The sequence below is a fragment of the Geotrypetes seraphini genome, chromosome 6 (assembly GCF_902459505.1).
Source record: "Geotrypetes seraphini chromosome 6, aGeoSer1.1, whole genome shotgun sequence".
NCBI classification, from domain to species: Eukaryota; Metazoa; Chordata; class Amphibia; order Gymnophiona; family Dermophiidae; genus Geotrypetes; species Geotrypetes seraphini.
In genome coordinates this window covers 116,200,623-116,227,429 of record NC_047089.1, presented here as the reverse complement: position 1 = coordinate 116,227,429, position 26,807 = coordinate 116,200,623, and the positions used below count along the sequence as shown (strand labels likewise).

The 26,807-nt window shown below is 45.0% G+C and overlaps 1 protein-coding gene across 4 annotated transcripts in view; it reads left to right on the top strand.

Annotated features, from left to right (window-relative positions):
• The window catches only part of TUBGCP5 (tubulin gamma complex associated protein 5), a 1,496,334-nt gene that overhangs the window by 614,519 nt on the left and 855,008 nt on the right, over positions 1-26,807 (top strand). The gene's annotated exons all lie outside the window — the stretch shown is intronic.

The following is a 26,807-nucleotide window of genomic DNA, read 5'->3' as shown; positions in this document are numbered from 1 at the left end:
CGGTAAAGCGTGTTAGGCAAGAGTCACCGGCATAAAGAATACACTTATGCCCACACTTTAAATGCAAAAATTACTACCTGAACTTTACAGGCAGAAGTTTAGCAGGAAACAATATAAAAGCACAAAGGAAAAAAAATAGTACAAGTTATTAGTACAGATGTGGCATGTCTTAATTGAGTGACTGTTTTAACTTTGGACCATGCTTTTTTTCAGAGCAGCTCAAATATTCTTACATGCAACACACTAGCAAGCCTAAATAGCAAATCATAAAATGCAAACTGGCACAGGTAAAACTACAAAGACTTTTGATAGTAAAATCTCACCAAATATAAAACCCAAAATATTACTAGAACTTTTCACAAATGTGTCATCCAGTCTCAAATAATTTAAGGGTTCCAGAAGGACTTTCAATTTCTATCTCACTCTGTCTATAAGACCAAAAATACAAAGTCTATTGATAAGTAAAATTTCATCAAGTATAAAACCCCACCATATTACTGGAACTTTTCACCAGTGTGTCATCCAGTTTAAAGTACAATCTAAGGGTTTCCCAAGGTCTTTCGATTTCTATCTCACTCTGTCTATACTGCACAAGGCATTTTGAGTGGAAAATACCATCTCTCACCTTGTCTTATGCAGCCAATAATCTTATTGCCCAGTGCATACAAGAAAAAATCCTGCCTACTTCATACAAGAAAAAAAATTGAATTCTACTTACCCAGATGAAATCGTCAGGAAGGATCGAGACAGAGCCCCCAAAATGTAAGGTTGGAAGGGATGTGTAAAGTGCCCTTACAAACGCCAGGTCCTGGGTTCAATGCCTTCACAGAAGTTTCATTAGGAAGTAAAATTACTGACAAAGACTACTAAGAGTGCTTGCATAAAGAATATATTATAGAAATAGGCTTACAGAAAAACAATATTCATAAGCATTACAATTAAGCATTACAATTAAGGAGAGAGCAAAGCAGTTTCCCTGCCTTACAGAGTCCAGAGGAAAAGAGAGACAGAGAAGCGTGAAGTTCCAGGGAGAGCCAGAGAGAGATAACATAAAAACATAAGCAATGCCTCTGCTGGGTCAGACCTGAGGTCCATCGTGCCCAGCAGTCTGCTCATGCGGACCTGTGTAGTAATCCTCTATCTATACCCCTCTATCCCCTTTTCCAGCAGGAAATTGTCCAATCCTTTCTTGAACCCCAGTACCGTACTCTGCCCTATTACGCTCTCTGGAAGCGCATTCCAGATGTCCACCACACATTGGGTAAAGAAGAACTTCCTAGCATTCATTTTGAATCTGTCCCCTATCAACTTTTCTGAATGCCCTCTTGTTCTTTTATTATTCGAAAGTTTGAAGAATCTGTTCCTCTCTACTCTCTCTATGCCCTTCATGATCTTGTAAGTTTCTATCATATCCCCTCTAAGTCAACTCTTCTCCAGGGAAAAGAAATCCAGTTTCTCCAATCTCTCAGCGTATGAAAGGTTTTCCATCCCCTTTATCAGACATAGAAACATAGAAGATGACGGCAGATAAGGGCCATAGCCCATCAGGTCTTCCCACTCTACTGACCCACCCCCAAGTCTACTATCCTAGGGATCCCACTCCTGGTGACAGGTTCCCTTGGCTTAACCCTCTAAGGGATCCCACATGGGCATCCCATTTGCTCTTAAATTCTTGCACGCTGTTTGCCTCGATCATCTGCACCGGGAGCTCATTCCAAGGATCAACCACTCTCTAGGTGAAGAAATATTTCCTGGTGTCGCCATGAAATTTCCCGCCCCTGAGTTTGAGCGGATGCCCTCTTGTGGCTGAGGGTCCTTTGAGAAAGAGAATCTCTTCTTCCATCTCGATACGGCCAGTAATATACTTAAACGTCTCGATCATGTCTCCTCTCTCCCTACGTTCCTCAAGTGAGTACAGCCGCAAATTTTTCAGCCTTTCCTCGTATGATAGATCTTTGAGCCCCGAGACCATCCTGGTGGCCATCCGTTGCACCGACTCTACTCTCAGCACATCTTTTCGGTAGTGTGGCCTCCAGAATTGCACACAGTATTCCAAATGAGGTCTCACCATGGTTCTGTATAATGGCATTATGACTTCAGGCTTCCGGCTGACGAAACTCCTGTGGATGCAACCTAACAACTGTCTTGCCTTAGATGAAGCCTTCTCCACATGATCAGAAGTTTTCATGTCTGCGCTGATGATCACTCCCAAGTCATGTTCTGTTGAAGTTCTAGCTAAGGTCTCACCATTCAAGGTGTAAGTTCTGCACGGATTTCTGCTGCCGAGGTGCATGATCTTGCATTTCTTAGTGTTGAAGCCCAGCTGCCAGGTCGAGGACCAAAGCTCCAACAAATGTAGGTCCTGTGTCATACTATCGGGTGAATTTCCGTCTCTCACTATATTGCATAGTTTGGCGTCGTCAACGAATAACGTTATCTTACCTTGAAGCCCCTGAGTTAGGTCCCCTATGAATATGTTGAAAAGGAGCGGGCCCAAGATTGAGCCCTGCGGTACTCCACTGGTCACCTCCGATGTTTTAGAGAGGGTACCATTAACTACCACCCTCTGAAGTCTGCCACTCAGCCAGTCATTGACCTATGTAGTTAGTGTTTCTCCCAGCCCCATTGATTTCATCTTGCTCAACAGCCTGCGATGCGGGACACTATCGAAAGCTTTACTGAAGTCTAGGTATACGACATCCACGGATTCTCCCAAGTCTAGCTGTTTTGTTGCCCAGTCAAAGAATCTGATGAGATTGGATTGGCAGGACCTACCCTTGGTGAATCTGTGTTGACTGGGATCCCGAAGATTCCCCTCATCCAAGATTGCGTCTAATTTACGTTTGATTAGTGTTTCCATGAGTTTGCATACTATTGATGTGAGACTCACCGGTCTGTAGTTTGCAGCCTCTGCCCTGCAACCCTTTTTGTGCAGTGGAACGACGTTAGCTGTTTTCTAGTCTATGGGGACTCTCCGTCGCTCTCCTCTGAACCCTCGAGTAACGCCATGTCCTTCTTAAGGTACGGTGACCAATATTGGACGCAGTACTCCAGATGCGGATGCACCATCGCCCGCTACAATGAAAGGATAACTTCTTTCGTTCTGGTTGTAATACCCTTCTTGATTATGCCTAGCATTCTGTTTGCCTTCTTAGCGGCCACTGCACACTGTGCCGTCGGCTTCATTGTCATGTCCACCATTATCCCCAAGTCCCTTTCTTAGGTACTCTCATTTAATAACATCCCTCCCATCGTATAATTGTACCTCGGGTTTCTGTTTCCAACATGTAATACTTTACATTTATCAACGTTGAACTTCATCTGCCATCTCGTCGCCCATTCCCCTAGTTTGTTCAAGTCCCTTTGCAAATCTTCGCAGTCCTCTTTAGTCCGAGCTCCACTAAATAGTTTGATGTTGTCCGCAAATTTTATTATCTCAAACTTCGTCCCTGTTTCTAGATCATTTATGAATATATTAAATAGCAGCAGCCCGAGCACCGAGCCCTGCGGGACCCCACTCATGACCCTCCTCCAGTCCGAATAGTGGCCCTTCACTCTTACTTTCTGTTTCCTACCCGCCAACCAGTTTCTGATCCATCTATGTACGTCTCCTTCCACCCCATGGTACTTAAGTTTCCGGAGTAGGCGTTCATGGGGCACCTTGTCAAAGGCTTTTTGGAAATCTAGATATATGATGTCTATTTCCCTATTTCCCTATTTATCCTCACATGTCGTGTTTGTTTTACCTTCACATTATTGTGAATTTAGGTTTTTTTGAGAAGTTTGGAAAGTATGTTTCTTGTCTATACAACAAATTTGTTTTTATGTCATTTTTAATATTGTACTTGTTTCATTTATTAATACATGTTATTTTTATTGTACATCGCCTAGCAAATTTATAGGCGATTCATCAAGACTCAATAAACTTGAACTTGAACTTGAACTTAAACTATGGGGTCTCCTTTGTCCATCCGTTTGTTAATTCCTTCGAAGAAGTGCAATAAGTTCATTAGGCACGATCTCACCTTGCAGAAACCATGTTGGCTGGTTATCAGAAGTTCGTTTCTTTCAAAATGTTCATTGATGTTTTCTTTTATCAGTGCTTCCGCCATTTTCCCTGGAACTGAGGTCAGACTCACCGGTCTGTAGTTTCCCGGGTCACCTCTTGATCCCTTTTTAAAGATGGGTGTAACTTTGGCTATCTTCCAGTCCTCTGGGATCAAGTTTGTTTTCAGGGATAGATTGAAAATTTGCTGCAGAAGTTCTGCTATCTCCTCCTTTAATTCCTTCAGAACCCTTGGATGGATTCCATCCGGACCTGGGGATTTGTCAGTTTTTAGTTTTTCTATCTGTCTGCGTAAATCTTCAAGGCTCACTTCCATGGATGTTAATTTTTCTGCTTGATTTCCATTGAAGAATTGCTCAGGTTCCGGTATGTTGGATGTGTCTTCGTTTGTAAATACAGACGAAAAGAACATGTTAAGTCTTTCTGCCACGTCTTTCTCCTCCTTCACCACTCCCTTCCTGTCTCCGTCGTCCAGCGGTCTCACCTCCTCCCTAGCTAGTTGTTTCCTTTAACATATCTAAAGAACGGTTTGAAATTTCGTGCTTCCCTTTCTAGCCTCTCTTTATACTCTCTTTTGGCTTTTTGAACCACTCTATGACATTCTTTTTGATACTTACTGTGCTCTTTCCAGTTCCCCTCAGTTTTGTCCTTTTTCCATTTCCTGAATGAGTTTTTCTTATTGCCTATCGCTTCCTTCACTATTTTAGTTATCCACGCCGGGTCTTTTGTTCAACTCTTTTTGCACCTCTTTCTGAATCTGGGATTATACAGATTTTATGCCTCGCTCAACATGTTCTTGAGATAGGGGGATGGGGGGGATGGTCTAAGCTTCAGGTTGCAGAGATAGAGAGGGGGTTGATGTTGAGAGGGGCTTTTTATAACAAATATAATCTATTGAAGTTAAATATCCCCATCCTTTGTAAACTGTCTGAAACAATGGTTAGTTTCAGTGATCAGGAAGGTGAGTGAGGTGTGCTAGACTGGAGAAGAATAGACTGGAGTCAAATATACTTTCCAGTATGTCTCTGATAATAGTTTCTGATTAATCTTAGTGATCTGTGCACCTGGACCCATTGTATATCCTAAGCTGTCCATCCTAAGAATCAGACATTAACACATCTTCTTAACACCTCTTAGCTGTCTTTAGCACCTTTTTACTGCCAGGTCCTCTAAGCACTGATTTAATTAAGGTTGTTGCAATGACATTCCCTCAGGTCAGATGTAAAAAATTTAGAAATTCATAATAATAGATGCAACTCTAATGTGTCCTCAGACCAGATTAAGATCATTCAGGATTTACAAAATGACCAATCTATAATTATAAATAGAGCCGATAAAGGGGGTGGCATCGTCATTCAGGACTATAAGGATTATCAAAGGGAAGCTCTTAGTCAATTACATGATATAGCTTATTATACCATACTATCGGAAGATCCTACTAATGCTATAAAACAAAGAGTAGACCAGTTAGTTCAATCTGCGAAAGCTGAGGAATTGATTTCATTTAAAGAACTCCGTTTTTTGACTAATAATTACCCGAGGACACCACACATATACTTCATCCCTAAAATACACAAATCCAGTACCCATCCACCTGGTCGTCCAATTGTAGTGGGTATTGACTCAGTATTGGAACCATTATCTAAATACCTTGACGGGTATTTAAAGAGATTTGTTCCATATGCTAAATCATACATAAGGGATTCATCCCATTTCCTTCAAATTATCAACAGCTTGTGCCAACAATCGTTACCAGATAACAGCATATTGGTGACGGCAGATGTCGTGGCACTGTACACAAACGTCCCCCAACGGGCAGCTATGACGGTAGTTGAATCTGTATCCTCTAGGTTGAATATTATAGAGTCTAAAAAACATTTTCTTATCCAATTAGCTGAGGTAGTTATTTTTAACAATTACTTCAAGTTTGAAAACACTCTCTATTTACAAACCAAGGGAGTAGCGATGGGGGCAGCGGTAGCCCCCACCATAGCTTGCCTCTACATGACTCATTTTGAGGAGACGTTTGTGTACAGTTCCAGCCATTTCTGTCATGTAATGTGCTGGAGACGTTTTATTGATGATGTGTTTTTTGTGTGGACTGGTGGAGAGGCTGAGCTTGATGTGTTTTTAACAGAAATTAATCAGAAGGACCCGAATATTAAATTTACGCACAAGAAGGATAGGGTTAATATATCATTTTTGGATATTGACCTTTATATTCATGATAATGCTATCTCCACCAGTCTACACAGAAAACCATATGATCGCAATGCACTCCTCCAGTATCGAAGCTTTCACCCTCGTTCTCTTAAAAATAGTATACCAGTAGGCCAATTTCTTCGCATACGCTGAATTTGTTCAGACGAAATTGATTTTAATAATCAAGCTATGGATTTGTATTTCAAATTTGTAGAACAAGGTTATCCTAAAAAAATAATTAAAAGAGCTTGGAAGCGAGCCAAGAACTGTCATCGTTCTTGGCTCATGCATCCAACGGAGAAGGATAATGACTCTCATACGGTATGCGTATTACCTTTTACTTACAAGAGTAATGCTATTAAAAAAATTATTTTAAAATACTGGCCTATAGTACAGTACTATCCGTCACTCAAACATAAACCCAAATTTGCTTTTACGAGGGCGCGTAACTTGGGTGAAAAGCTTCGATGCCAGAGGGGGACCCATTGCAGATAAAGATTGCCGGCTCACAAACCGTGTGGTCATTGTAGCACTTGTGGCTACATATGGTGCCAACCATTTATACTTATTTCAAATTCACAAGGGAAGAAATTCAATCTTATCACAGGTACTAACTGTGACTCCCAGGCAGTGGTTTATTGCGTGATCTGCCCGTGCGGTTTATTATATATCGGACAAACTAGTAGAAAAATTAAAACACGCATTATTGAACATCTTAGTAATATCCATAGGGGCAGAGACACAGCACCCCTGGTGGATCATTGGTTGAAAGAAAATCACTCGTTGCAAGATCTTAGATATACTGTGCTCATACATATTAATCAATATGAAGGAGATATCTGCAAACTTTTATTACAGAAAGAACAATGATTAATTTACAATTGGAATACATTAATCCCTAATGGCTTAAATTCAGAAATCGAGTGGTTAAATATATAAATATATGTGTGGTGTCCCCGGGTATTTTGTCATTTCCGTTGTTTTAAGAATAATCTTTTCACCTGTTGAGAGTGTTAGCATAAGTACTTGTATTTATATCCGGGAGTTTCAGTAACTTCAGCCAGTTCCTCTTCCGGTGTCAGTCCCTGTTTTAGCTCGCCTGAGAAGGTACGTTGAGTAACTTTACATTGTTAAGAGAGAAGTTAAACATTTGATTTAAGAAAGGTTAGATTCGGTTATAATATTGAGTAAAGTTTGTTTTATCTTCAGTCTTGTTTTTAATACTAGTGTGCTTTTTACTTAGATCCCTCCTGACGAAGAATACGAAACCTGGGTCGGGGGGCCAGGCATTGAAATAAAACGCACATGGCACCTTAAATTGCACTTTAATAGCACCTCAGCACTTTCAAAAAAATGTTTTTGCACTACTTTGCACCAATTGCACAATCTATTAACGCTGCTATAGACTTTTACTGATATTTTGCCATTTATGCTGTAAATGGTTGGAAATTGCAGAAGATAATGTGTTTTTCCACCTAAACACGTGACTTGTTGCAGCGTTCTATGAAACTGAATCTACTTTTGATAGTGGAAAAGCTTCTGCTTTTTAAATGTAAACCTGCTAAGAACTTAAATACAATAATAGAGCTGTGATTTAATAAAGAATAATATTATTTTTCATCACAGAATACTAGTGATTTTCTCCCTATCAGTAGAAGTATTCCCTCAGGTCAGACATGAATGATATGATCTCCCATAGGCCTTTGCTGACATTGGTTAGGCTAACCGAAAATGCTGATTGTTAGCAATGCTAGGCTGACACGCTCCAATCCAATTTTTGGCCTATTCTAAAAGAGCTATTGATGCACTAAAATTTTTGCATGCAAATGATTCGCATGGAGGTTCATCATAATCATTGTTTCCGTTCGATTGATCACTGCGACTCTTACACATGCACAGAGCAGGTGGAGGAAACCCCAAAGTAGCCTCCTGCCACTGCTGTTCAGGGTAGGAAACCTTTTTTTTTTTTTTTAAAGTGGGCACAGATGCTATATGTGTGTTACACATGCACAATATCTGCCCCATTAAAAAAAGAAAAAGCCCCCTCTTCCCCACCAATGACAGCCCTCCCAAGCAACTTCTCTGACGAACTGGCACCGGTAACCAACATCCTGCCCCCCACTTCAGCAAAAATCAGCAGGAGGAATGCCCACTCCCTCCTGCCAACTGATCCCCACCGCACTAGGCGCCATCCCCTACCCTCCTCCCTTCTCCCCTCCCAAAAAAGGCAGAAGGGATGTCCACTCCCTCCTGCCAACAGATGCTCATCCAAACCTCCCCCCACCCCCAGTACATTTGTCTGGCGGGCCTTTTCTTCTGCCTAAGGTGTCTGAACCAATCAGGGCCTTAGGCTTCTTCCTCTGTATCCCAAAATACAGAGGGAGAAGCCTAAGGTCAACAAGACAGGAGGTAGTGGGCATCTCTCCTGCTGTTTTTTTTTCTCAGGGGGGGGGGGGGGTCGGCAAGGCAGGAAGGAGTGAGCATCCCTCCTGATTTTTTTCTCATGCGTGGGAGAGGGGGTCAGCAAGGCAGGAGGGGAGTGGGCATCCTTCCTACCAATTTTCACTGGTACGGGGGGGGGGGCGTTGGTCGGTCGGTCGGGGAGGGCCTCATCAGCGAGGGGGGAGGGTTGCTTTTTTTAAAAATGGGGCAGATTTTCTGTGCCTATTTAAAAAAGTGCCGCTAAGACAGGTAAGCAACTGGTCTTGTGACCAGTCGCTTTTTTTGTGCATCACCAAGCAATGTTAGTGTATCAATTGCTTGGGTAGTTTGCATGGGGTTTACATGGCTGTCAGCTAATTTTCATGGCTGGATTAGAAAATGGGCATTCAAGGGGAAAAGGGCACGGTGAGCCGTTTTGTTCATCGGATCAGCAAATGCAATTGTCACTAAAGCAGTCAAACCTGGTTTAGCGATGATTGCTGACTTAGTGCATCTAGCTCTTAGAACGGTGACAAAGCAATTTAAATTCCTTTGTAGTACAAAATAATCTTTCTGAGAATAATCTTGCTGATATAATCTTAATATTTAGAGTCAGATGAAAGGTTCATTTTTAAAAAAAATAACTTTTCAAATTAGTTTTACAGTTAGATAAAAAAAGTACTGATTTGGTTATACTATCTGAGGAAGAAAGGGTTACCCTTGAAAGCTAATCAGAAAATGCATTGTTAGACCATTAAAAAGGTATCACTTTATTTCCTTCATGTTTTTGTTTTATTTCTATATATTGCCTTGAAAAATGGACTAGCATGGCCACCATACCATAATAGGTGAAAGTTTTATTTTTTTAAAAATAACTTTTCAGATTAGTTTTACAATTACATTAAAAAATTGCTGATTTGATTATACTATTACAAATACACAAATAATTAGGAAATTATTGTAAGGTGAACCATCTCCAGTTTAATAGGTTAATCATTCATATTTGGACAACCTTTCTGCTTACTTTTTGAAAGGGAAAAATAATCATTACCTTAACAATTTAAATACCCATAGTCTAATCAAAACAATAACATGATTGCTTATGTATTCTTGTATTTGCTTAAACATCCATGTTAAGTGATGTGGTTGAACTGAATATCTTTCAAAAAAATAGACTATCTTTCAAAAAACTTGACTATCAGCCAGGTGCACACATGAAAAACGTAAACTATTGTCTTCTGTAGCTCATTCATCTTCATCTGTTTGTTCATAATCTGGAAAAGAAAATCAAGCTTTCCTGCTTTATCGGGTCCCAAACGATTTCTCAATTTGTAATGAATGAGTCCAAAGGAAGAGAATATTCTTTCTATGTCAGCAGAAGAAGCTACTGCTGTTAAAAGTGAAATCATAGCTTCAACAGTCTCTGAATCCAAGAGCTTAGTATGCGACCTCCACCAGTTTACTTGTGTGACTTTCTTTAAAACATCATCGACAAACGTATATTTCTTTAATAGTTCCCCCCCATATGGGAGAAGGTGTGGCTCACTAGTAGAGCTGCTTACTCTGCACCCAGAGATTGTGCGATCAAATCCCAGTGCTGCTCCTTCTAACCCTAGGCAAGTCACTTAATCCTCTAGTGCCCACCTCTATGAATGTCAGCTTTGAAATGCCAGAAGCCACAAAAAGGCAGTATACAAGTCCCCATTCCCTTAGCTCTGAAATTTATTATAATTGGCATTACAGATAGCTTTGACAGGGGTATCCAGGAATCATCTAACTTCAAATTTTCATCACTTAAGGTTTGATCCTGGTACTGGATATTGACAATATTTGCAAGAAAATGAGCTGGAGATAATGTTTGTCCCATTTTTTTTTTTAATGTCTGTAATTTAATTCTTTACACTACCACTAGTGATGGCACAATTTATCATAATGAATTTACAATCGGGATCAAACTTGAATCACCACAATATCACCCAATGCTAAAGCTGTTTAACACTGATATCCGTGTGTTTTATATATTGTCATCCACACTCGTGTTATATCTAATATATTATGTTCAAATCTATTTTATTAAGCAAGTACAACAGCAAAAACAGTATATATGATGTCACCCAAGAACCGCGGAGGACTGGACTCTGATGTCCTCCACGAGCAAAGCAACCTCCCCCCTCACAGAACCCCCCCTCCCCACCCTCCCCACCCACCCAAAGAAACATACAGTGCACAAGCAGGGAACAACCATGACAAATAGATGCACTAAATCAAAGGCGGAGTTTGTTCAGGATTCGGCTACGACTCTCAGGGGACAAAATGTTCAAGTATGGAGTCCAAGTGTTAACAAAGTCTCTGCTCCAGCGACGAGAAGAACAGGCCAACCGGGCCTCCCAGCCCATAAGTTCGTGAAGTCGATTCCTCCAATGCCAAAAGGAATGGGGTTCCGGAGAGACCCAGCAACATAAAATACATTTCTTCCCTAAAATAAAACATTTACTAAGAAATAATTTTTCAGAAGAAGTGTACATGGACAGGAAAGAAAACTGGGCAAACAACATAGAAAGCACTGAGACCTGTACAGGTGTCCGCACCAGGTCCTGTAAAAAGGAGGCCAGCGCCTTCCAAAAAGCCTGAATCCCCGCACAACTCCAGATACCATGAAAATAAGAATTAACCTCTGCTGAACAGCAAATGCATAACTGAGTGCCAACACAACCCATATAGTAAGCCTGGCATTGGGAAGCATAGGCCCGCAGGACAGTGCGATAGTGACATTCACGTAATTCAGCACTATAGACCAGGCCCGCAGTACGTTTCAGGATCTTCAACAAAAAATTGTCCCCCAAGTCACGCTGCCAAGCTTCCAAAATCCCAGGAAAAACCCTAGGGGGGCGAAGAGCCATAATCTGGCAATGAAAATAGGAAATGGAGACCTGAGATTCTGGATCTGCTGTCAAAAAAACACAGAGCCTGGCCTCAAAATCCCCCCTCAAGGAACTCCCCGGGAGGGAAGCCACGTAATGTCTGAGTTGACAATAGGCAAAAGGAAGGCCACGCTCAGGAACACCCCTCCCCACCAAATCAGCACAAGAAAGAAGAGACCCATCATCCTGCAGAACATGCCTTAACTGGTCCACCCCCCGAGCCTTCCAACGGCCAAAAACGGAGGGTCCAACCCCTGGAGGGAAAGCTAAGTTCCCCACCAATGGCAATAGGGCACTAGTGTGGGCATCCTGATTCCACAACCGAAGAGTCTGGCGCCACGCCGTCCACAGGGACCGAAACAAAAGGCTACGCTTACAGGATCTCAGCAATTTAGATAGAGGGGCATGAAGGAGGTACAAAAGATGAAGAGGATAAAAATGATCCCGCTCCATGGAAAGATCAGTATAAAAAGAGGTGCCCAACACCCAATCACCAACATGGCGTAGCAAGCAAGCCTGATTGTAAACTCGGATGTCGGGCACCCCCAAACCTCCCGCAGAGGCAGGCCCCACCAAAAGCGACCATTTCAATTTAGGTCTCCGCCCTCCCCAACAGAACCGAGACAACAGAGAAGTGAGAGACCGAACATCCCGCTGCAACAAAGAGAGGGGAAGAGTCTGGAGAACGTAAAGCCACCTCGGGAAGACAACCATACGAAATAAATGAATTCTACCCATCAGGGACAGCAGGAGCGCTTGCCATTTGACCAGGAACCGTTTAGTGTCGGCAAGGAGTTTATCAATGTTAAGGCGATACAAGTGGGCTACCGGATCCCCAGGTACCGAAAAGAGGAGTCGGCCCAGCGCAACGGGAAACGGTCCCCCCAAAGCTGCTGAAGATGGGCCGAGGAAGCCAAAGCCTCAGATTTCTCAAAATTCAAAGCAAAGCCGGAGAAATCCCCATATTCCCGAAGGCTCTCCAGCAAAATGGGTAAGGAACGCTGCGGGTCTGTCAAAAAGACCAAGAGATCGTCCGCAAACGCCGCAAGTTTAAAATGAGAATCTCCCAGGGCCAAACCACTAATATCCGCATTCGCCTGAAGCTCACGAAGGAGAGGGTCTAAAGAGAGCATAAATAAAAGCGGCGACAGAGGGCAGCCCTGGCGAGTCCCTCTGCGAATATTAAAAAAATCGGAAACTGACCCATGAACCAGAATCCGCGCAGCCGGATCACTATACAACGCCTGGATTGCACCAAAAAAGAAAGGGCCCAGTCCGTACGTCTTAAGCACCGCAAAAAGGTAACCCCACCGCACTCTATCAAAAGCCTTCTCGGCGTCAAAACTAATAAGCAGGGAGAGGTTACCGTCCACTCCCACCCGTTCCAGAGCCAACAAGATACGCCGAATGTTCTTAGCTACAGGTCGATCCCGCACAAACCCCACCTGAGACTCCGAGATCACCGATGGCAAAACGCACGCCAGGCGGACAGCCATTATCTTCGCCAGAAGTTTCACCTCATAATTCAACAAAGAAATAGGACGGTACAATTCAGGTAAAAGAGGGTCCTTACCGGGCTTCGGGAGAACAACAATAGACGCTAAATTCACGTAATGAGGAAGAAAGCCCTTAGCAACACTCAAATTATTCAAATATATTTTATTGAGCAATCAAGAAAAACAACAGAATGCCACAACAAGAGCAAAACCAGCTCAAAAGAGTTTGAAGTATTCCCCCAAAGAACCACCCTCCCCACCACCCAACCCAAGACACCCCCTCCCCCTCCCAGTCCCACCCCTGGGTCCTCCTTCCAATTACCAAAAAGAAACAAAGAACAAACTCCACACAAAAGTAAAACAAAGAATATGCATTACAAAAGCATCAATTAAGTATCCGGCTACGAGCCAGAGGGGTCAAAGTAGTCCAGAAGGGTTCCCAAGTAGTCTGGAAAAGGCGGCCCTGGCGAGAGGACAAATCAGTCACATCCTGTCGCTCCCACATCAAGAGAGCAATCATGCGGCTCCTCCAAAGGGAATAGTCCGGAGCTTCAGCTTCAAGCCATTTCAGCAAGATGCATTTCAAAGCAATCAGGATAGACCACTTGAGAAAAGCTGCAACGCCTTTGGAACGTGGAAAGTAGTGAGGAATAGTCCCAAACAAAAGCAAAGGTGAGCTGCGGATGGTAACATGCCAAAGAGTCTCAACAAAAGCAAAGATAGCAGTCCAAAAATGCTGTACCTGAGGACAAGTCCAAAACATGTGTCCCAAACTGGCTTCCAGAGCCTGACAACGAAGGCAGGCAGCGGTTAAACGAAAATGAGCCAAATAAGCCCTTTTAGGAGAGATATATAAACGAAAAATCAATTTAAAATGTTGCTCCCAAAAGGTGGTATATTTTCGAAATGCTGGCAGACGTCGGACAGCCTGCAGAAGTATGTCCGAAGGCAAGTCTACAGCAAGATCACAAGACCAAGCATCTCGCAGCCGAGAATGGTCACACAAAGGGCATTCATCTTTCAAGTGGCGATGATGGAACTTGAGAGGGACCGGCTCCTGCGAACCAATGGTAAAGGCCGTAGACAACGACTCTTGGCAGGAGGCTTGTAAGGAGCTAGGAGGTAAGGAAGAAATGTAATGATAGATTTGCATATAAGCAAAAAAATCGGAAGGGGGAATATCAAATTCTGTTCGCAATTGAGCAAAAGATTTACGTGTACCATCATCATTAACAAATAGATAGTGAATGCCCTTCTCTTCCCACCTAACAAAACTCGGCCCATCAATCCCAGGCAGAAAGGAGCCATTAAAGCGAAGAGGCAGAAAGGGAGAGACAGAGGAAGAAAGAGTGTGAAATTTACAGACCCAACGCCAAGCCTTCCTCAAGGGTCGATGCAATACCTTCATGGAAAGAGATTCAGGTATAAGAGAAGGGACAGAATGCAGATAGGCACTAAAGTGAGCAGAAGAAAAACAAGAAAGTTCTAGAGAAGTGTTAGTGAAAGCTGAAGTACCCCGAAAGAGGTCATTAATATGTCGCATGCCACAACCAATCGTCAGATAACGAAGATTCAATAAGCCCAAACCACCTCTGTACCAGGGAGTCGCCGCCCGCTTATAAGACAAACGAGGTCTCTTACCAGCCCAAAGAAATTTCTGTACTAGGCGCTCTATTCTACGCTCATCGCGAAAAGTCAAATAAAGGGGAAGGACCTGAAAAACATAAAGCCAACAGGGAACTAAGAGCATGTTATACAAGTGTACCCGGCCCAGAAGCGAGAAAGGAAGAGATTCCTAAAGGTGCAACTTATTGTGTAAAGCCTGAAACAGCGGCGTGACATTTAACCGGTACAAATCAGATAAATCTAACGGAATGGTAACCCCTAAATACCGTAAAGTGGAATCAGCCCAACGAAGAGGGAAAGCACCCCTCCAGGAAGTGCGAAAATCTGGCGGAAAAGGTAAGGCCAAGGATTTATCCAAATTAAGGGAAAGCCCTGAATGAAACCCAAATTCAGAAATGAGATCCAGAGCTGCCGGGAGAGAATCTTCAGGGTGGGTAAGAATTAAGAACATATCATCTGCATACGCCAGGGTCTTAAGTTCGAAGTCGCCAACTGAGAGACCCCGAACCTCCGCGAATCCCCGAAGAGTGCATAACAAGGGTTCCAAAGAGAGAAGAAACAGAAGAGGGGAAAGAGGGCAACCCTGTCGGGTTCCACGAAGAATAGGGAAAGAATCTGAGCGGATCCCATTAACAAGCAAAGAAGCATGCGGATTAGAGTAGAGTGAACTCACGGCATCCAAAAAGAATCCCCCGAGCCCCACATACTCCAAGGTACGAAACAAAAACGACCAATGAATGCTATCAAACGCCTTGGAGGCATCTAGGCTAACAAATAAGGTTGGAATATGGCGAGATTGGCACTGAGCAAGAGCGAAAAGGACCTTACGGACATTGTGTACAGACTGGCGGCCCCTAACAAAGCCAACCTGATCTTCATGTATAAGCTGTGGTAAATGAGGGGCAAGGCGATCAGCCAGCATGCGTGCAAAGAGCTTGAGGTCAACGTTTATTAAAGAAATGGGACGGTAGGACCCGGGCAAGTCCGCTTCTTTACCCGGCTTCAAGAGTAAGGTAATAAGGGCCTCATTCGCAAAGCGCGGAAAGGAACCACGGGCAACAGCTTCATTAAAATATGCCAACAATGGTCCAGAAAGAGAAGGAGAAAGGATCCGATAGAAGTCACCCGAGAACCCATCTGGGCCTGGAGCCCGATCAGAGCGGAGCGATTTAATAGCAGATTCTAATTCAGCTGTCCGAAACGGACTATTAAGAGAAGAAACCGTAGCCTCTGACAAACGAGGGAGCCCAGAAGAGTGAAGATAGTCCGTCACCATCTCCAAAGAAGCGTCTTCCGAAGCGTCATATAACCGACGAAAAAAGTCAAACAAAACCCCGGAGATTTCAGAAGTTTGGGACACCACCCCACCACCCTTGGTCCGTAAAGACAAAATCGGTTTCCTCCCAGTCGTAGCGTTAACCAAACGAGCCATAAGGCGGCCGGGTTTATTCCCATAACGATGAAAGCGATGCTGGTAAAAGGCTTTACATTTTTGAAAACGAGAATGAAGAAGGGAGTTCAAGGCCACCTGAGTAGACAGATAACAGTCTCGAGTCTCCTGAGAAGGGTGAAGAGAAAAGGACCGCTTCGCCAAACGCAAGGCCCGTTCGAGAGTGACAATCCCCTGATTAATACGCCTGGAACGGGCACACAGAAATGAAATGATATGACCTCGAATCACCGTCTTCCCAGCCTCCCAAAACAAAATAGGATCATCCAAGTGGGAAGCATTATTCGCGGAATAGTCATCCCATTGGGCCTGCAAAAAGGTACGAAATTCCATATCCTGTGCAAGATAGAAGGGAAACCGCCAGAACGACGCTCGGAGGTATGAAGAATCCAAGAAAACATCTATCCATATAGGGGCATGATCCGATATAGATAGAGGTCCAATCTCAGCCAATTGAACGGAAGGAAACAAAGAGGAAGACAAGAAGATATAATCCAAGCGAGACCAAGTGCCATGGGCACGAGAAAGATGAGTGTAATCGCGAACTTCAGGGTGCAGGAGGTGCCAAGGGTCCACAACCGAAAGAGAGTCACAAAAGTCCGAAAGAAGGTGACCCTTAGAACCCAAGGAAGAAACGGGAGATCCGGATTTATCCTGATCAGGAGTCATGACCAAGTTAAAATCTCCCAGGAGAAATAGAGGATCACCAGGAAAACGAGAACAAATTTGGAGCAACCGCTGCAAGAAGGCTGATTCACCAGAATTGGGGCCATAAACCACTAACAAAAGATATGAGCGCCCTCCCAAGGTAAGACGTAAGAGCAGGGATCGGCCGTCGGACTCCTTATCCAAAACCTGGACACCAATGGGAGAAGACTTGCGGACCAACACAGCAATGCCCCCATGACGGCCCAAAGAGGAAGCAAAGTACACCTCTCCCACCCAGGATCGACGCAACTTAAGATGTTCTACATCGGTCAATCTAGTTTCTTGTAGACATGCAATATCTGACTTATAACGCTGTAGAGCTGCAATTAGTTTGGATCTCTTAACAGGCGACGTAATCCCCCCTACATTCCAAGATGTAATTCTAAAAGGGGTACTCACAGCTGAAAGGCAGTAAAGATGCAAGAGAAGAAAAAAGAATCCAAAAGAAAACTACCCCAAGGGCCCAGCCCCCACCAGAGTAACAGTGACCACCGAAGAAGAACAATGCAACAAATATAGAACAAAAGATCACAGCAAAATTGAGGCAAACACTGTGAAGGAGGACCCCCCACCCCCAAATACCAACCCCACCCTCCCCAACCCACCTCCCGTTCCCCAAACCCCCCCCACCCCCCAGAAACAAACCCTCCAAGAACCCATCCAGAATGAAAACCCCGTCCCACATACGTGGAACAAAGATAGAGTCACAAAGACGCAGGTAGGGCCCCAAATCCCTCAAACCCATCCCCATCATAGATAAGCAGAACATCCCATCCATCCATCACACACTCCGAAGGAGCCATAGGAGAGCGAAGCTAAGAAACAAAATAACCCCCAAACACGGGGAGTAACACAGCCCAATGCCAGCTGGCCTAAAGGATCACCAAGGAGCCTCCTAAGGGGCATGTAACCCAAGCAGTCATAATACAGTCAACCCCACTGGCACGATGCTAAAAGTGAGCAAACACCAACCCCCATTCACACAAATACTCCCCCCCCAGCACCCACGCCCAGCAATACACACACATTCCCAGCAATACACACAAACAAAACGTAGCTCCCACAAACATACACCAATCCGCCAAGAGAAACAAACCCCCGAATCAGGCAGGAAACCAACTCCCCCCCCATTAGCACAACACCCATATAACCCCTTAAGAACATCCACAACTAACAAGGACTCCTAAAAAACAAACAGCAATGCCCTAAACAGAAACTAGAAAAGTACAAAACAGTAAATCTAGGCATACACCTCCAGAATGACAAATTATATTGAAAACATAAGATGTAACAAGAGTGGGCCAGAAACCAGCCCAAACTCTGGGTGAAAAGGAATGGTCAAAGTCCAGGAGGCTAAAGGGCCAAAAAGAATCAAGCTGGAGCAATGCTCAAAGGGCTAGCAATGGCCCAAACAGAGTAAAGCCACTCAAATGAGGGAGAACAGCACCATTCAACAATTCTGCTACAGAACTCAGGTGGCCGATGAGGGTCCCGCTTCTCCCGGTAGGGAATCCAGGTAGTTCTGTGCTGCCTCTGCGGTAGCAAAAACCTGCCATCCTGTAGAAGTCCAAACTTTTAATTGCGCCGGGTAGAGAAGTTGAAACCGGTGCTTCCGATCGAACAGAGCAGAGCACACTTGGGAGAAGCGCCGCCTGCGCCCTGTAGTGCCGGAGAATAATTTTGGAACAGGCGAACCGGAACTCCATCATACTGAAGCGTATTCCTCTTTTGCCAGTATTGCTTCATCAACTCAGCCTTCACGGCTGAGTTGTGGATCTTAAAGATGGTGACCCGAGCTCGATCACTGCCATCGAAGCGCCGGCCCAGGCGGTGCGCCCGATCGAGCTGCAGGGGGCCCACACCAGCCGGAAGAGGGAACTCCGTCCGGAGCCAGGACTCCAAAGCAGTTAGAAGGCGGGATTCAGGAACCGCTTCGGGGAGGCCAATCAGGCGCAAGTTGTCCCGTCTTGAGCGGTTTTCAAGATCTTCCAGCTTGTCCGCTTGCCGCTTGAGTTGTGCCTGCATCGCCGCCAGATCCACAGAGGAAGCAGAGTGGGCATCTTCCACCTGCGATACCCGTTGCTCAAGCTCACCTGTTCGCCTTGTGGTCTCCCCCAAAAGAGTCTCCAACGATGTTAATTGACCAGACAGTTGGTCAAAGCGGGAATCCAAGGCCCGCACGACCGAGGCAGACAATGCAGCTATGTGAGCCTCCGACAAGGGGAGCGTGGAACCGGAGTCACCCGCCGCCATCTTGAAGTCCGGCCGCGCCGATCTGGTCTCCCTGTCTCTTGTGGAGCGACACGATTTGCCACTCATGGCTGGGCTAGGCACGGTAGGAAACCTTTCCATGTACTACCCCGATCGGGCAGTAAAGATCAGAGCTGGTAGAAACGCTGGATCAGGTTCAAAGGGACCTGGGGCCCCGGAGCACGAGCAAGGCATGTCCTGCTCAGCTCAACACATCACGTGACCTCCGCAACACTCAAATTATAAACCTCAGCCAACACTGGCGCTATCTCCGACATCAACAATTTATAGAACTCGCTCCTATACCCATCCGGGCCCGGCGCCTTCCCTAATGGACTAACCCCTATCGCCCACTCTACCTCCTCTGCAGTAATGGGAAGATCCAAAGCGGCAGCATCCCTCTGAGATAAACAGGGCAAGTCAACACTGTCCAGATAGAGCTGCCCATCCAAAAGCTCATCACCGGGATCCGCATATACCTCGGCAAAAAACGCCCGCATGATCTCACAGATCTCCTCTGGGCGATGGTGCAGCATCCCAGAAGAGTCCCGTAGAGCGGAGACGCTCTCAGGTCCGCCCCGCGGATGCACCATTCGGGCCAGCAACCGGCTGCTCTTATTCGCAAAGCAAAATAAATGAAACTTAAAGTATGCCCGCGTCCGCATAGCCCGTAGATGCAATAATTCATTCAGCTCTTGCTGGACCTCCAAAAGTTGCGTGCGAAGCCTGAAAGAAGGTGCCCTGCCATATTGACGCCTCAACACAGTCGCCTTCCGTTCCAAGGCCAGAACTGTTCGATACTTAAGCTTCGACTCCCGGGCCACATAAGCAATGACATCCCCCCGTAGAACAGCCTTAGCTGTCTCCCAATAGAGAATGGGATCATCGCGATGCTGCCGATTATTGTGTTGAAAATCATGCCACCTCTGCACCAAAAACTCCTGAAAACGAGGATCCCTATACAGATAACACGGAAACTGCCAGGTCCCCCTAGAAAGCGGGGAAGCGCCCCAAGTCCACCGAAATCCTACCCAGGCGTGGTCAGAAACCTCAATGGGGCCCATAACCACCCCCAACACCTGGGGAAGCAGTTCGCGAGAAATGAGGATAAAATCGATTCGGGAAAGCGTCCCATGCGCCCTAGATAAATGGGAATAATCCCTCTCTAAGGGGTGTAGCACCCGCCAAACATCAAGCAACCCCAAAGTAGATTCCAGGAGCTGGGCACCAGTATAAAGTTTGGCGGCCTCTCTGCCAGAAGAAGCAGAGCGGTCTAACTTAGGATCTGGTACCTCGTTAAAGTCCCCGCCCACAATCATCGGCACGTCACCAAACTGCAAAAGTTGGTTGTGGAGCCCCCGGTAAAACCTGGCCGGGGGATTGTTAGGAGCATAGACATTGCAGAGTAGTAAGGGTCGATTATCGAGCAACACTAAGGCAACAATATAACGCCCCCTGGGGTCACGGAGCACTCTCTGGGTCTGTAGGCAGAGACCCTTACGGATCAAAATGATAACGCCTCCCTTTCCCCCAACAGCGGGCGCCTCCAAATGGGAACCCACCCACCATGTACAGAGCTTAGCATGTTCCGCTGAGGATAAACGGTTCTCCTGCAAAAAGGCAATGGAGGTTTTAGAACGATTCAAACGCTGCAAGATTTTGGAGCGCTTAATAGGGGAATGGATCCCCCCAACATTCCAAGAAGTTAAAGTATATTCCAGAGTAGTCCACACAATAGAAAAAATGAACAAAAATAAGGAACCAGTAAAGTACTAGAGGAGCGTCTCAGCCACCACCCCTCCAGTGTCAAACAGCCTCCTGCCCCAAGAAGTGAGCCAAACCCCTGCCACCAATGCAAACACAGATCCCACCGAGCCCCAACCCAACCCTCACAAAATTCCGCAAGGAACCCAACCCCAGGATCACCGTAACCGGTCAAACCCCACCCCCTCCCCTCAGCCACCCCCCACCCCACCCCTCTACCCCCCTCCACCATCATCCCTCAACCAACCCATACCCAAGACACCTCAAAAAGGGCATCACTTCCAGGAAACCATGAACACCCCCCCACGGGATCAGGGAACAATAACCCCCAGCCCTCAGGCCCCAAAGCTCACAACAATACCAAAGAACCAAACCCAACAGCCAAACCACCCCAAAGCACTCAAACCACCCATCCCCTCCCCGCACCCCACACCCCACACTCACCCATCCAATCCCCAAGAAATAGAGAACAGGAGGGGCCAAAAATAGGCCAAAACAAGCGCAAGGAAAACCCCAAGAAAGGACCACAAACCAAGAGACTCTAGTGCGATACCCCCACAGGGTAAGCGTACCAATCCCCACCGCATCCACACACACACCAACCAGACATACCCTCCAGGTGACTCAATGCCCCCACTCGAACGGAGTGGGAAAAAACTCAGGTCCATAAGCTAACTACAGTCCGGTCAGCAGCAGAGGGGTCTCCTCAGTCCATGACAGCTCCCTGCACTGGATCCTCTGGCATCATCTCTTGCACAAACTGTTGCGCTGCCTCCAAGGTGTCAAAGTGATGAGCTCTTCCAAGATGGGTCAACCGCAAGCGAGCCGGGTATTGCAAGGAAAAAGCAATGTGGCGCTGGATAAGACGGGAGCACAAAGGTGAAAATCGGCGCCGCGCCTGCGAAACCTCTGCAGAATAATCCTGAAAGCAAAGGATGGGCCGGTTGTCATACAAGAGCTTCTTGCCCTGCCGCAGCGCACACAAGACCTCCAGCTTGTGATGATAATTCAGGATACGGCAAATGACCACTCGGGGCCGATCAGCATTCTCACTCCGTTGCCCCAAGCGATGCGCCCTCTCCATCCGCAAGGGGCCCGAGGAGGAAGGTAAAGATAAAGACTCAGGCAGCCAGCGTTCCAACAGCGCCCCCAGCTCCACATCCCGCACCGACTCAGGCAGACCCACAAAGCGGAGGTTATTACGGCGGGACCGGTTCTCCAGGTCATCCACCTTGGCTCACAATGCAGCCAAAGCGTTAGTGTGGGCTGACTGCTCCTGGGTAAGCCGTTGGACAGTATCCTCAGTAGCACTCACTCTCTGCTGGGTCTCCTTAACCTCCGATGTAAGGGAGGCAAAACGCTGGTCCAAGGTGTCCAGTTTGTCTAGGATGCGCTGCAGCTTATCCCCAAGGGAACTTTCAAGTGCTGCCTGAACCTCCGATGTGACTGCCGCCACCCGTGAGGAGCCTCTGGCGACGGGGGAGCCACGTGGTCCGCCATTTTAGACTCGGGCGGCTTGCTCTTCTCCCGCTCCTTGTGGACCGACTTGGAAGCCATTGCGGCGTGCCTCGCAGCGCAAAAAGCCCGCCCACCTCCAGGAAGCACTCCGAAGCTGCGGGAGGACCGAACCCGGGGTTTAGTGTGCAGCGAAAATGCCGAGCCACGATCGGGTGTTACAGAGCTGCAGCAGCAAGTATATCTAATATATTAAATAGATGACTGTGGCCTCAGGTACACCTCCTTCACTCTTGATAGAAATTTATATCTGATGGGAATATCGGTGTATCAATGTCTTCATTGGCCTACATTCTCCTTGTATCACTCCTATTTGTTTATCATTTTGTTAATTTTTTAAATTTTTAACATTAATATATATTTTTTTAAGTTTTATAAAAGTATTAATTAAATCTTCTGATGAATTTCATACTTAACAAATTCATCATACTCTCATGCTCCTGGAATTAATTGAATCGACATGTTTCGCAAAAAGTTGTTTTATCAAGGATCCCCCTATAAAACATGTAAAAAAACGGTCAGTTAGTCTTCACCAGTTCGCGTTGTTTATAGTAAAACTCCTAAAAGTCTCCTACTTTTACTCCCATCACATATTACGTTTACCAGAGCCGCTCCAACATACTCCAACTTAATATAAAGATGGCGGCGGCGTGCTTTTCTAACCCTCTTATTGTGTTTCTACTGTCAGCTGACCCACCGTACAGCCCAGGGAAGGGACTAAATCAATGAAGCCCATTCAACCTCCGAATTGAGGCCATTGGGAGCCACCATATCCAACTCTGCTCTTTAAAGTTTAACACTTGTTGTGTATTACCGACACCCTCCTCCCCCACTGATTCAATTACTCGCCACTTTAATTCATCCACAGTATGGTGTTTGAGCATCCAATGGTGTACCAAGGGTGCTTGTACTTGCTGAGTGGACTATACAGGATTTATGTTCGTTCATTCTGATCTTCGCTGGCCTACTGGTATGTCCTATATATATCAGACTACAGGGGCAAATTATTGCATAAATTACATTAGCAGTGTTACAATTGGTATTACTATTTGCCATGATGGTATAGCCCTTATTAGGAACTGCCCAACTGCTGCCCTTTATGGTTTTATTACACCATTGACACCGGCCACAATCGATGTGCTAATAAGTGACATCATCTCTCTTAGAGCTGTTATTTTGGTGTAATCTTTGACTTAATGTCTTACCCCTGCTGTATGCTACCCTTCTAAACAGTTGTTAAGGGGGGTGTAGACTCAACACGTACCAGTATTTCCTTATAATCTGGATGAATATTCCTGCTATTGGAGAGTATGGGACAATACAGGTAAGGCTATCTTGTGTGCTTTCAATCTCTTCTTTTTCCAGCAATAAAAGCTCCCTTTGAGCAAAATGTGCTCTCAAGAATGCCACTCTAATAGATCTCCTAGGATAACCTCTCTGTAAAACTCATTTCTCCATTGACTTAGCTTTTGTCTTATACTCCTCCAGGGTGGAACCCAATCTACGAATTCTTAAAAACTGACTGACAGGCAAGTTAAACTTCAGTTTATAAGGGTGGAAGCTATCAAAATGCAAAAGGGTATTCCTTGTAACAGATTTTCTATATAGAGTGGTTAAAAAAAACCCCTCCCTCAAAAAAAATGGATAAATCCAAAAATTATATATGTTTTTGATTGGTGGCCATAGTAAACTGAACCTGCCTATCCCTAGAATTTAAGTATTCAATAAATTGTATCAGATCGTAATGGGTTCCTTGCCACAGGAAGAACATGTCATCCAAAAATCTAGTCCATAGCACTATATTTTGAAATTGTGCAGTGGTGTAAACTTGCTGTTCTTCATACAGAGCCATAAAGAGGGTAGCAACAGACGGTGCCAATGTGGCACCCATTGCTACCCCGTGGACCTGTTTATAAAACTGCCCTTGGTACTGGAAATAATTTTCACAAATCACCCATTGGGCAAGCCTCAAAAGAAATTCAGTGGATATCCGCTGGGGGGCTGCTCTATTGCTGAGGGTGGAAAAAATAACCTGTAAGGCTCAATCCTGTGGTATTTGGGTGTACAAAGATGTGACATCTAATTCTCACCATCCATATTTCATGAGCTGGAATCACTAGGAATTGAAATATATGCAAAAAGTGCGAAGTGTCTCTCAAATAAGACTATACCTTGGTGACTTCTTCACTCAAAAAGACATCAACAAATTTTGAGAGGGTTCCAATACTGATTGTCTAGTATTGTCAATGGGCCTCCCAGGAGGATTCTGTAAGGTTTTATGTACCTTCGGTACAAAGCAAATAGAGGGGGGTCTTAGGGTATCTTTCAATTAAAAATGTAAGTTCTTTCCTAGTAATCATCCCCTGTTTGTAATGTTCATTCACCCACTGAATAATATTGTGCTGTAACTGCACTGTGGGGTAGCATTCCAATGGATTATAAGCTGTTAGATCTTGCAGTTGTCTCCTAGCTTCTCGATCATAGTCCATCGAGTCCATCAAAATAGTTGCACCCCCTTTATCAGCTTTGGTTATGATGATATCATGATATCTTTATTTCTCGCTAGGTCCAACATGCCCTGATAATGGGCCTGTGTGATATTTGGTTTATAATGTTTGGAGGTTTCACCCTCTTCAATCTCACGCAAGTCTTTCACAATATCAGATCACGGAAAGTTGAAATAACCGGGTCCATGGGACCGGGATGACACCATCAAGATGGCACTGTACATATGGAATCCCTGTCTTCCTCAGTATTCGAGGTGTTCCTTTGCATATTCCCTGATTTCTCTTCTTCAAGACTCTCTCCTCTCCTGGCTCCAGCGAAGATTGATAAAAAAAGACTTTAATTGTAGTTTCTTATGAATTTATGAAAGGCGATCTTTAACCTAAAGAAATCTGGCGGGGAGATTACAACAAAACTCAACTCTAACAAGGACTTCTGCTCAATCGTCGGGTCATATGTAGAGAGATTAATCACTGATGACTGTTTCGACTGGGCCCTGATGGTTCCTTGGGTCCCCATTTGGCCTTTGCCTCTCTGTGGTTGACGGCCCCTCCCTCTTATTCGTGTGTTCCTGGATGCATCTTCCCTGTCCCCCGACGGTTTGCTAGACGAGGTATCGCTTGACTTGTCACTGTATCCATCTATCCACAGAAGAGCTGTCCTCCCAATATGGGAAATAAAGATATCATCATAACCAAAGCTGATAAGGGGGGTGCAACTGTTTTGATGGACTCGATGGCTCACAATCTATGTCAGAGATTGTTTTAAATATAACTTTGTAGTGCACTGGTAGCTAGCGGAATTTTTGCAGTAATTGTGTGGTATGATCATGACATTTACAATCTTTTATCAACTGTGTTCTGGCATTCTGAATTAATTTAGAGCTGGTGCATTTATATGTTAAATGTAATTCAGTAGTCAAGTCTTGATGTTATCATAGCATGAGCCATTATGACAAGACTGCTTTATCGGTGTATGGAGAGAGATTGCATAGTTGTCTGATTGAGGCTGCGCCTGATGTTTGCTTAGATTTGGGAGATCAATTTAAGTGCCAAGTCTAGCTATATCCTAAAGTTCCTAACCTGTGATTTTAGTGGGAGTTTGTAGCTCCCAAAAGGAATGATATTGGATATTTTATTACTTGTGTTAGAGACCCACAAGTGGTAAGATACCCAGTCATTCACAGAATGGAGCAGGACCAGGGAGGAACGCAAAAAGCTTGCGCCTGCCTCGTGCTCCACTCTGACGCTGCCGGAAGAGTTTTGGAGTTTTGGAGCTTAGAGAAGGGCAATAACGCTGAAAGCTCCTGCCGTCCTGCACTGGACGGCAGGATTTTATAAAGTGCTCCCCTCTGAGCTGCTGCGAGAGTTCAGGAGTCAGCGGAGGGAAGGGCAGGAGCGCTGAAAGCTCCTGGCATACAGCACTGGACAGCCAGATTTTTTTAAAAGGTAGAGGGGTGTATTCGCTCCATAAGACACACCCTTATTACCACCCCCTTTTTGGGGATGGAAAAAGTGTGTTATGGATCCCTCTCATTCTGTGTGTTGTATTATTACCATGTTTCCCTCGAAAATAAGACAGTGTCATATTAATTTTGGGTCCAAAAAACACACTAGGGTTTATATTCAGGGGTGTCTTATTTTTTTATGTACAACAATCATCTCTCCCTTCCTCTCCTCTACCCCAATTCTTCCTATTTTCTTTCTCTCCCCCCATATGCAGCATCATTCATCACCTCTCACCCATACCCTTGTGCAACAAAACCCCACCGACCCTTCCCACCGTGAGACTGACATACCTCCGCTCTGAAGCCTTCTAAAGCAGCAGGGGTGGGGGTTGCTGACTCGAGTCCTATTTTTTTCAGCATATCAGGCAGCACTAGT